This window comes from Saccopteryx bilineata, chromosome 10, assembly GCF_036850765.1.
Source record: "Saccopteryx bilineata isolate mSacBil1 chromosome 10, mSacBil1_pri_phased_curated, whole genome shotgun sequence".
In the NCBI taxonomy this organism is placed as follows: domain Eukaryota; kingdom Metazoa; phylum Chordata; class Mammalia; order Chiroptera; family Emballonuridae; genus Saccopteryx; species Saccopteryx bilineata.
This window is the reverse complement of record NC_089499.1, coordinates 62,581,615-62,593,753: the sequence shown is the minus strand read 5'-3', so window position 1 is coordinate 62,593,753 and position 12,139 is coordinate 62,581,615. Positions and strand designations below refer to the sequence as shown.

Here is a 12,139-nt window from a genome sequence, read left to right as displayed (position 1 = left end):
TATTAGAGAAATGCAAATCAAAACTGCAATGAGATACCACTTCACACCTGTTCGAATAGCTATTATTAGCAAGACAGGTAATAGCAAATGTTGGAGAGGCTGTGGAGAAAAAGGAAGCCTCATTCACTGTTGGTGAGAATGTAAAGTAGTACAACCATTATGGAATAAAGTATGGTGGTTCCTCAAAAAACTGAAAATAGAACTACCTTATGACCCAGCAATCCCTCTACTGGGTATATACCCCCAAAACTCAGAAACATTGATACGTAAAGACACATGCAGCCCCATGTTCATTGCAGCATTGTTCACAGTGGCCAGGACATGGAAACAACCAAAAAGCCCGTCAATAGATGACTGGATAAAGAAGATGTGGCACATATAGACTATGGAATACTACTCAGCCATAAGAAATGATGACATCGGATCATTTACAGCAAAATGGTGGGATCTTGATAACATGATACGAAGTGAAATAAGTAAATCAGAAAAAAACAGGAACTGCATTATTCCATACATAGGTGGGACATAAAAGTGAAACTAAGAGACATTGATAAGAGTGTGGTGGTTACAGGGGGGGAGGGGGGAAAGGGAGAAGGAGAGGGGGAGGGGCATAAAGAAAACTAGATAGAAGGTGACAGAGGACAATCTGACTTTGGGTGATGGGTATGCAACATAATTGAACGACAAGATAACCTGGACTTGTTATCTTTGAATATATGTATACTGATTTATTGATGTCGCCCCATTAAAAAAATAAAATTATATATAAAAAAGTGGTTTTTTATTCTGAAATATGAGAAGCATATTGAAAATATATAAAACATAGAGTTTCACAAATAGTTAAAAAGTAAGTACCTATGTTGCCACCATCCAAGTCAGTCAAGAAATAGGATATTACTAGTACCCGGAAGCACTTTCTGTATGACTTTCTGATCATAACTACTTCTCTCCCCGAGAGGTTTCCACTTGGTTTCTATAGTAATCTTATGTATTTTTTCCTTTAGTTCCATGAATATATGTACATTCTTAAACAACATAAATTAAAAATTTTAAAAATATTTTCTACATGTAGTAGTATGCCTATGCCTTCCCTAGTACAAAATTATATACCTAATCACCTATATTGTACTCTTTTTCTTTCTTCTCTTTTTTTCATGAGAGAGGGAGAGACAGACAGCCAGGAAGGGAAAGAGATGAAAAGCATTAACTCATAGTTGTGACACCTTAGTTGTTCATTGATTGCTTTTTATATGTGCCTTGACCTGGGGGCACCAGCCGAGCCAGTGACCCCTTGCTCAAGCCAGCAACCTTGGTCTTCAAGCCAAAGACCGTGGGGTCATGTGTATGATCTCACACTCAAACCGGCAACCCCGTGCTTAAGCTGGCGCACTTGGGGTTTCGAAGCTGGGTCCTCAGCGTCCCAGGCTAATGCTCTATCCATTGTGCTGCTACCTGGTCAGGCTGACTGGTCCTTTTTAAATGTTTTTTATCTCCACTTTTATGTTTCCTTTAACATGCTATATATATGTCATATATATATATTATATATATATAAAACAAAACTTACCATCTCAACTATTTTAAGTATATAAATCAGTGTAGTAGTTTTGAAAATATTATTGATAAATATACTTTCTTCACTCTGTAATTTAACTTTTTATTATTATTTTTATTAATTTTACTAGGATGACATCAATAAATCAGGGTACATATGTTCAAAGAAAACATGTCCAGGTTATCTTGTCAATCAATTCTGTTGCATACCCATCACCCTAGGTCAGATTGTCCTCCGTCACCTTCTATCTAGTTTTCTTTGTGTCCCCCCTGCCCCATAACCACCACACTCTTGTCAATGTCTATTAGTCTCGTTTTTATGTCCCACCTACGTATGGAATAATGCAGTTCTTGGTTTTTTCTGATTTATTATTTCACTCCGTATAATGTTATCAAGATCCCACCATTTTGTTGTAAATGATCCGATGTCATCATTTCTTATGGCTGAGTAGTATTCCATAGTGTATATGTGCCACAGCTTCTTTATCTAGTCTTCTTTTTTTTATTTTTCTTCCATTTTTAAATTAAATTTAATGCAGTGACATTGATAAATCAGGGTACATATGTTGAGAGAAAACATCTCCAGATTATTTTGACATTTGATTATGCTGTATACCCCTCACCCAAAGTCAAATAGTCTTCTGTCACCTTCTATCTGGTTTTCTTTGTGCCCCACACCTCCCCCATCCCCTCTCTCCTTCCTCGCCCCTTCCTCCACCCTTGTGGCCATCACATTCTTGTTCATGTCTCTGAGTCTCATTTTTATGTCTCATCTATGTATGGATTCATATAGTTCTTAGTTTTTTTCTGATTTACTTATTTCACTCCGTATAATGTTATCAAGGTTCATCCATGTTATTGTAAATGATCCAATGACATCATTTCTTATGACTGATAGTATTCCATAGTATATATGTACCAAAGCTTTTTAATCCACTCGTCCTCTGATGGACACTTGGGCTGTTTCCAGATCTTCGCTATTGTGAACAATGCTGCCACAAACATGGGGGTGCATTTCTCCTTTTGGAGCAGTGTTATGGTGTTCTTGGGGTATATTCCTAAAAGTGGGATAGCTGGGTCAAAAGGCAGTTCGATTTTCAGTTTTTTGAGGAATCTCCATACTATTTTCCACACTGGCTGCACCAGTGTGCATTCCGACCAGCGGTGCAGGAGGGTTCCCTTTTCTCCACATCCTCGTCAGCACTTATTCTGTGTTGTTTTGTTGATGAGCGCCATTCTGGCTGGTGTGAAGTGATATCTCATTGTGGTTTTAATTTGCATTTCTCTAATCATTAGTGATGTTGAGTATTTTTTCATATGCCTATTGGCCATCTGTATGTCCTCTTTGGAGAAGTGTCTATTCATTTCTTGTGCCCATTTTTTGATTGGATTGTTTGTCTTTCTGGTGTTGAGATTTACAAGTTCTTTATGAATTTTGGTTATTAACACTTAATCAGACGTATTGTCAAATATGTTCTCCCATTGTGTAGTTTGTCTTTTTATTCTGTTCTTGTTGTCTTTAGCTGTGCAAAAGCTTTTTAGTTTGATATAGTCCCATTTGTTTAGCCTGTCTTTTATTTCACTTGCCCGTGGAGATAAATCAGCAAATATATTGATCTGAGAGATGTCGGAGAGCTTACTGCCTATGTTTTCTTCTAAGATGCTTATGGTTTCACGGCCTACATTTAAGTCTTTTATCCATTTTGAGTTTATTTTTGTGAGTGGTGTAAGCTGGTGATTTAGTTTCATTTGTTTTGCAGGTAGTTGTCCAATTTTCCCAACACCATTTGTTGAAGAGGCGATCTTTACTTTAATGTATGCTCTTACCTCCTTTGTCAAATATCAGTTGTCCATAGAGCTGTGGGTTTATTTCTGTGTTCTTTGTTCTGTTCCATTGATCTATATGCCTGTTCTTATGCCAGTACCAGGCTGTTTTCAGTACAATGGCCTTGTAGTATAACTTGATATCAGGGAGTGTGATACCTCCCACTTTATTCTTCTTTTTTAAGATTGCTGAGGCTATTCGTGTTCTCTTTTGGTTCCATATAAATTTTTGGAATATGTGATCTATATCTTTGAAGTATGTCATTGGTATTTTAATTGGTATTGCATTGAATTTATAGATTGCTTTGGGTAATATAGACATTTTAATGATGTTTATTCTTCCTAACCATAAGCACGATATATGCTCCCACTTGTTTGTATCTTCCTTGATTTCTTTTATCAATGCTTTGTAATTTTCCGAGTACAAGTCTTTAGTCTCCTTGGTTAAGTTTACTCCTAGGTACTTTATTATTTTTTTTTGTAATAGTGAAGGGGATTGTTTCCTTAATTTCTCTTTCTGACTGTTCATTGTTGGCATATAAAAATGCCTCTGATTTCTGAGTATTAATTTTATATCCTGCCACTTTGCTGAATTCATTTATCAGGTCCAGTAGTTTTTTGACTGAGACTTTAGGGTTTTCTATATACAATATCATATCATCCGCAAATAATGTTAGCTTTACTTCTTCTTTTCTAACTTGAATGCCTTTTATTTCTTCTTGTCTGATTGCTGTGGCTAGGACTTCCAGGACTATGTTAAATAAGAGTGGTGAAAGGGGGCACCACTGCCTTGTTCCTGATCTTAAGGGTATTGGTTTTAATTTTTGCCCATTGAGTATGATGTTGGCTGTGGGTTTGTCATAGATGGCTTTTATCATGTTGAGGTATGTTACCTATATTCCCACTTTGCTGAGAGTTTTGATCATGAATGGATGCTGGATTTTATCAAATGCTTTTTCTGCATCTATTGAAATTATCATGCGGTTTTTCTCCTTCTTTTTGTTTATGTGATGAATCACATTGATTGAGTTATGAATATTGTACCAGCCTCCCTCCCCAGAATAAATCCCACTTGATCTTGGTGTATGATTTTTTCCATATATTGTTGGATTCGGGGATTTTAGCATTTATATTCATCAGAGATATTGGCCTATAATTTTCTTCCTTTGTATTGTCTTTGCCTGGTTTTGGAGTCAGAATTATGCTCACCTCATAAAAGGAGCTTGGAAGTCTTTCTTCCTCTTGAATATTTTGAAATAGTTTGAGAAGGATAGGAGTTAGTTCTTCTTTGAATATTTGGTAGAATTCAGTTGTGAAGCCATCAAGGCCCGGACTTTTCTTTGTTGGGAGTTTTTTGATAACTGTTTTGATCTCATTTGGTGTAATCGGTCTGTTTAGGTTTTCTGATTCTTCCAGTTTGATTTTTGGAAGATTGTATCTTTCAAGGAACTTGTCCATTTCATCTAGGTTGTCTAGTTTTTTGGCACACAATTCTTCATAGTATTTTCTTATATTTTGTATTTCTGTTGTGTCAGTTGTTATGTCTCCACTCTCATTTTAATTTTATTTTTTGAGTCCTCTCTCTTTTTCTTGGTGAGTCTAGTTAAAGGTTCATCGATCTTGTTTACCTTTTCAAAGAACCAGCTCCTAGTTTCATTGATCCTCTGTATTGTTTCTTTAGCCTCTATGTCATTTATTTCTGCTCTGATCTTTATTTTTTCCTTTCTTCTACTACATTTGGGCTTTACTTACTGTTCTTTTTCTAGTTCTTTTAGATGCATGGTTAAGTTGTTTATTTGAGATTTTTCTAGTTTCTTAAAGTGTACCTGTAGTGCTATGAACTTCTCTCTCAGAAACAAATTGTCATTCGTTTCTAGGAATTTTTTTATTTCTTCTTTGATCTCATTCTTAATCCGTTCATTATTTAACAACTTGTTATTTAGTTCCCACGTGTTTGAGAATTTTTGAGCTTTTCTGTTGTTGTTAATTTCTAGTTTCATACTGTTGTGATTGGAGAAAGTGCTTGATATGATTTCAATCTTCTTAAATTTGTTGAGACCACTTTTGTGCCCTAACATGTGGTCTATTCTAGAGAATGTACCATAAGCCCTTGAAAAGAATGTATATTCTGCTGCTTTAAGGTGAAAGGTTCTGAAGATATGTATTAAATCGAGTTGATCTAGTGTGTCCAATAAGTCTGCTGTTTCTTTGTTAGTTTTCTTTCTTGAGGATCTATCTAGTGATGTTAGTGGGGTACTGAAATCCCCTACTATTTCAGTATTGCTGTTGATCTCAACTTTTATATCCATCAAAGTCTGCTTTATATATTTAGGTGCTCCTATATTAGGTGCATAGATATTTATAATAGTTATATCTTCCTGTTGGATTACTCCCTTTATCATTATGTGGCCTTCTTTATCTCTTACTATATCTCTTACTATATCCTTTGTTTTAAAGTCCAATTTGTTTGATATAAGTATTGCTACCCCAGCTTTCTTTTCATTTCCATTTGCATGAAATATGTTTTTTTTCATCCTTTTACCTTCAATCTATGTGTATCTTTTATTCTAAGGTGTGTCTCTTGTAGACAGCATATGTACAGGTCCTATTTTCTTATCCACGCAACTACCCTATGTCTTTTGATTGGATCATTTATTCCATTTACATCTAAGATTATTATTGATATGTAGTTGTTTATTGCCATTTTCTTCTTTAAAGCTATATTCCTTTTTTGCTATATTCTTTTTCCACTTTGGTCTGTTTACAACAGTCTCCTTAACATTTCCTGCAGCATTGGTTTGGTTGTAATGAATTTCTTGATTTATTTTTTGTCTGGGAAGCTTTTTATTTCTCCTTTGACTTTCAACGATAGCTTTGCTGGATAAAGTAGTCTTGGTTGTAGGTTCTTGTTCTGCATTACTTTGAATATTTTTTGCCATTCACTTCTGGCCTCAAGTGTTTCTGTTGAGAAGTTGGATGTCATCCTAATGGGGGCTCCTTTGTAGGTGATAGCTTTTTTTTCTCTTGCAGCTTTTAATATTTTCTCTTAATCACTTAGCTTTGGTATTTTAATTATGATGTGTCTTGGTGTAGGTTTCTTTGGGTTTCTCTTTAATGGAGTCCTCTGTGCTTCTTGAACTTGTGAGAGTTTCTCCTGCATTAATTTAGGGAAGTTTTCAGCTATGATATGATTGAACAAAGTCTCTACCCCTTGTTCTTTTTCTTCTTCTTCAGGAACCCCTATGATGCAGATGTTATTTCTCTTCATGTTGTCACAGAGCTCTCTAGGAGTTTCCTCAGACTTTTTCTGTCTCTTTTCTTTTTTCTTCTCTGCTTTCTTGCCTTCATTCAAGTTGTCCTCCTACTCACTTATTTGATCCTCAGCTCTATCCATCCTGTTTTTAATTCCTTCCATTGTGGTCTTTATTTCTGATATTTTATTTGTCATCTTGGACTGATTCTTTTTTAATATTTCAATATCCTTTTTTATACTTGCTATTTCTTTACTTAGGTGTTCATAATGACCATCCATTGTTGTTCTAAGATCCCTAAGTATCCTTACAATCATTATTTTAAACTCTGCTTCTGGAAGTTTAATTACTTCCATGTCACTCATTTAATCTCCTGAAGGTTTCTCTTGTGGTTTTATTTGGATTGCACTTTTTTGTCTTCTCATTATCTGTGTTTGGGTGTATTGTTTGTAGAGTTGGTTGAGTCTAGACTTGGTGTTGTCTGCCTCCAGTTTTCAATTGTGTTATTTCTAGGTCTTCTTGGGTTGGTATCAGCTATTATGTGTACTCCACTTTTGGATTTGGGCAGCTTTGAAGTCTTTATTTGTTTGTTTTCTTAACAGGTGGTAGTCTTGTTTACTGATCTCAGCAGGGGGCTTCCTTGAAACTGTATCCAGAAATGCAATGGGTATAACCTGAGACTCTGAAGGCCTCTTCCACCAACTAATCTCTCTGGGGACAGGGTGTTTTCTCAGCTTCAGTAGGGGCAGGTGTATCTCAGATTTCCATGGAGACCTGAGTTACTGCCCCTCCTCCCTACTTCTTGTTTTCAGCTGTGTCTTGTTTTCAGCTGGAGAGATGTTTGGAGATCTCTGATCTGGAAGCAATTCAGTACTGTTTTTTGGAAGGATCAGTCCCTCCCCCAGCTATGGCCACCTCCAGCATGGATGAGTCAGCTTTTTAAGGTCATCTCCTGCATTCCTTAGCCCCTCAGAGTCTGTCCTTCTCTCTCTCTTTTCCACTTGGGAGATAAGCTGGTCTTGCTCCCTGGTTGCCAGGCAAGTGGCTGTGAGCAGTATTTTCTGCTCTTTTTCTTGGAGTGAGATCTCCTCTGGGCTCTCAGCCTCACACCCCCTCCTCCGTTCCTGTAAGCAGGGGAGATTCAGGCGCTCCCTACCAGGTTTGTTGTGGCTTCTTCTTTGCTCCTTGGTTTTTGAGAGCTGTTCTTGTAGTCTAGAGTTGGTTTTTCACGCTGATTTTTCCTAAATTGATTTGTATTCCAGTTTGGTGGTGAGAGCTGGGCATCTGTGCATCCACCTACTCCACTGCCATCTTAACGTCCCTTTTATCCAGTCTTCTATTGAAGGGCTTTTTCATTGTTTCCATGTCTTGGCCACTGTGAACAATGCTGCAATGAACATGGGGCTGCATGTGTCTTTACGTATCAATGTTTCTGAGTTTTTGAGGTATATACCCAGTAGAGGGTTTGCTAGGTCATAAGGTAGTTCTATTTTCAGTTTTTTGAGGAATCACCATACTTCTTCCTTAATGGTTGTACTATTTTACAGTCCCACCAACAGGGAATGAGGGTTCCTTTTTCCCCCCAGCCTCTCCAGCATTTGCTATTACTCGTCTTGTTGATAATAGCTAATCTAACAGGTGTGAGGTGGTATCTCATTGTAGTTTTGATTTGCATTTCTCTAATAACTAATGAAGATGAACATCTTTTCATATATCTGTTGGCCATTTGTATTTCTTCCTGGGAGAAGTGTCTGTTCATGTCCTCTTTCCATTTTTTTTTATTGGATTGTTTGTTTGTTGTCGAGTTTTATGAGTTCTTTGTATATTTTGGATATTAGGTCCTTATCTGAGCTGTTGTTTGAAAATATCATTTCCCATTTAGTTGGCTGTCTGTTTATTTTGCTCTTGCTGAGCAAAAACTTCTTAGTCTGATGTAGTCCCATTCATTAATATTTGCCTTCACTTCCCTTGCCTTTGGAGTCAAATTCATAAAATGCTCTTTAAAATCCAGGACCATGAGTTTAGTACCTATGTCTTCTTCTATGTACTTTATTGTTTCAGGTCTTATATTTAAGTCTTTGATCCATTTTGAATTAATTTTAGTACAAGGGGACAAACTGTAGTCGAGTTTCATTCTTTTGCATGTGGCTTTCCAGTTTTCCCAGCACCATTTGTTGAAGAGGCTTTCTTTTTTCCATTGTGTGTTGTTGGCCCCTTTATCAAAAATTATTTGACCATGTATATGTGGTTTTATTTCTGGACTTTCTATTATGTTCCATGGGTCTGAGTATCTATTTTTCTGCCAATACCATGCTGTTTTGATTGTCGTGGCTCTATAATATAGTTTGAAGGTAGGTATTGTAATGCTCCCAGCTTCATTCTTTTCTTTAGGATTGCTTTGGTTATTCGGGGTTTTTTATAGTTTCATATAAATCTGATGATTTTTTGTTCCATTTCTTTAAAAAATGTCATTGGAATTTTGATGGGAGTTGTATTAAATTTGTATATTGCTTTGGGTAATATGGCCATCTTGATTATATTTATTCTTCCTATCCAAGAACAAGGAATATTCTTCCATCTCATTGTATCTTTTTTGATTTCCCTTAACAATGCTTTGTAGTTTTCATTATATAGGTCCTTTACATTCTTTGTTATGTTTATTCCTAGGTGTTTTATTTTTTTGTTGCAATCATGAAGGGGATGATTTTTTTGATTTTGTTCTCAAATGTTTCATTGTTGGCATATAATAGAAAGGCTATGGACTTTTGTATGTTAATTTTGTATCCTGCTATCTTACTGTATTGGCTTGTTTCTAGTAGTTTTTTTGTGTGTATTCTTTGGGGTTTTTGATGTATAGGATCATGTCATCTGCAAAAAGTGATACCTTTACTTCTTCTTTTCTGATATGGATGCCTTTTATTTCTTTGCCTGGTCTGATTGCTCTGGCTAGAACCTCTAGCACCACATTAAATAAGAGTGGAGAGAGTGGACAACCCTGTCTTGTTCCTGAATTAAGGGGGAAAGCCTTCAGTTTTGTGCCATTCAATATGATGTTAGCTGATAGTTTATTATATATAGCCTTTATCATGTTGAGATATTTTTCTTTTATACCCATTTTGTTGAGAATCTTAAACATAAAATTGTGTTGTATTTTATTGAATGCCTTTTCTGCATCTATTGCTAAGTTCATGTGGGTTTTGTTCTTTGTTTTGTTGATATGGTGTATTATGTTAACCGTTTTACGAATGTTGAACCATCCTTGAGATTCTGGCATGAATCCCACTTGATCATGATGTATTATTTTTTTAATATGTTGTTGTATTCGATTTGCTAGTATTTTGTTTAGTATTTTAGCATCTGTATTCATTAGAGATATTGATCTGTAGTTTTCTATTTTTGTGCTGTCCTGGCCCTGTTTCAGTATGAGGGTTATGTTGGCCTCATAAAATGTGTTTGGAAGTATTGCTTCTTCTTCAATTTTTTGGAAGACTTTGAGTAGAATAGGAACCAAGTCTTCTTCGAATGTTTGATAGAATTCACTAGTATAACCGTCTGGGCCTGGATTTTTATTTTTGTGGAGGTTTTTAATAGTTTTTTTAAAAAAATTTTTTCCTACTAATTGGTCTGTTTAGGCTTTCTGATTTTATTTGACTCAGTCTAGGAAGGTTGTTTTGTTCTAGAAATTTATCCATTTCTTCTAGATTGTTGAATTTAGTGGCATAAAGTTTTTCATAGTATTCTATAATAATTCTTTGTATATCTATGATATCCGTGGTGATTTCTTCTCTTTCATTTTGGATTTTGTTTATATGAGTCCTTTCTCTTTTTTCCTTGGTAAGTCTTGCCAAGGGTTTGTCAATTTTGTTGATCTTTTCAAAGAACCAGCTACTTGTTCTATTAATTTTTTCTATAGTTTCTCTTTTCTCTATTTCATTTATTTCTGCTCTGATTTTTATTACTCCTTTCTTCGGCTGGCTTTGGGTTGTCTTTGATCTTTTTCCAGTTTCTTAAGGTGTGAAGTTAAGTGGTTCACTTATGCTCTCTTTTGTTTGTTTCATAAAGGCCTGAAGTGATATGAACTTCCCTCTTATCACAGCTTTTGCTGCATCCCATAGATTTTGATATGTTGTATTGTCATTTTCATTTTTCTGTATATATCTTTTGATCTCTGCACTTATTTCTTCTTTGACCCATTCATTTTTTAAAAGTATGTTGTTTAGTTTCCACATTTTTGTGGGATTTTTTTCCTCTTTTTTGCAGTTGAATTCTAGTCTCAAGGCTTTATGATTATAAAATATGCTTGGTACAACTTCGATTTTTCTGAATTTGCTGATGTTACTTTTGTAGCCCAACATGTGGTCAATTCTTGAGAATGTTGCACGTACACTGGAGAAAAATGTGTACTCTGTCACTTTGGGATGAAATGCCCTGTAGGTGTCTATCATATCCAGGTGCTCTAGCGTTTTGTTTAAGGCCACTATATATTTATTGATTCTCTGTTTGGATGACCGATCTAGAGCCATCAGCGGTGTATTGAGGTCTCCAAGTATGATTGTATTTTTGTCAGTTTTTGTTTTAAAGTCAATAAGTAGCTGTCATATATTTTGGTGCTCCTTGGTTTGGTGCATATATATTAAGAATTGTTATGTCTTCTTGATTCAGCGTCCCCTTAGTCATTCTGAAATGACCATTTTTGTTTCTGAGTACTTTTGCTGTCTTGTAGTCAGCATTATCAGATATGAGTATTGCTACGCCTGCTTTTTTTTTTTTGGATGTTATTTGCTTGGAGTATTGTTTTCCAGCCTTTCACTTTGAATTTGTTTTTATCCTTGTTGCTTAGATGAGTTTCTTGTAGGCAGCATACAGTTGGATTTTCTTTTTTAATCCATTCTTCTACTCTGTGCCTTTTTATTGGTGAGTTTAATTCATTTACATTTTGTGTAACTATTGACACTTGTGGGTTCCCTATTGCCATTTTATACATTGCTTTCTGTCAGTTTTGTGTCTTGTTTGAATCTTCTCTTTTGTTTTTTTATTCTGTTTTTGTTTGGTTGTATTCCATACTTATTTCCACTGTTGCTATCTTTTTTATTTCATGTGCTTCTGTGGTGGTTTTTTCAAGGGTGGTTACCATTAAGTAATGAAAAGGGTTCCTACCGTGTTCATTGTAATGCACTGTCTTGTGAGTACTTCTATACTCCATAATCCTTTACTACTGTTAATTTTTGTCCTCTCTTGTCCCCCCCTTTTTTTTGTTGTCACAGTTTAAATTTGGTTTTATTGTTTTCTTGGTGGAGCTTTTACTTGTGGTTTTGTTTTGTTTTGTTCTTTGTATCTGTTTGGAAAACCCCTTTTGGTAAGCCCTGGAGTGGGGGTTTTCTGATGATAAATTCCCTCATCTTTTCTGTATCTGTGAATGTTTTTATTCTCCTTCGTATTTGAAAGATAGCTTTGATGGGTATAGTATTCTTGGCTGAAAGTTCCTCTCTTTCAGGACTTTAAATATTGGG

The 12,139-nt window shown here is 35.6% G+C and overlaps 1 protein-coding gene across 1 annotated transcript in view; it reads left to right on the top strand.

The window, feature by feature from the left end:
- Positions 1-12,139, top strand: part of DNAH12 (dynein axonemal heavy chain 12) — a 376,621-nt gene that overhangs the window by 65,767 nt on the left and 298,715 nt on the right. The gene's annotated exons all lie outside the window — the stretch shown is intronic.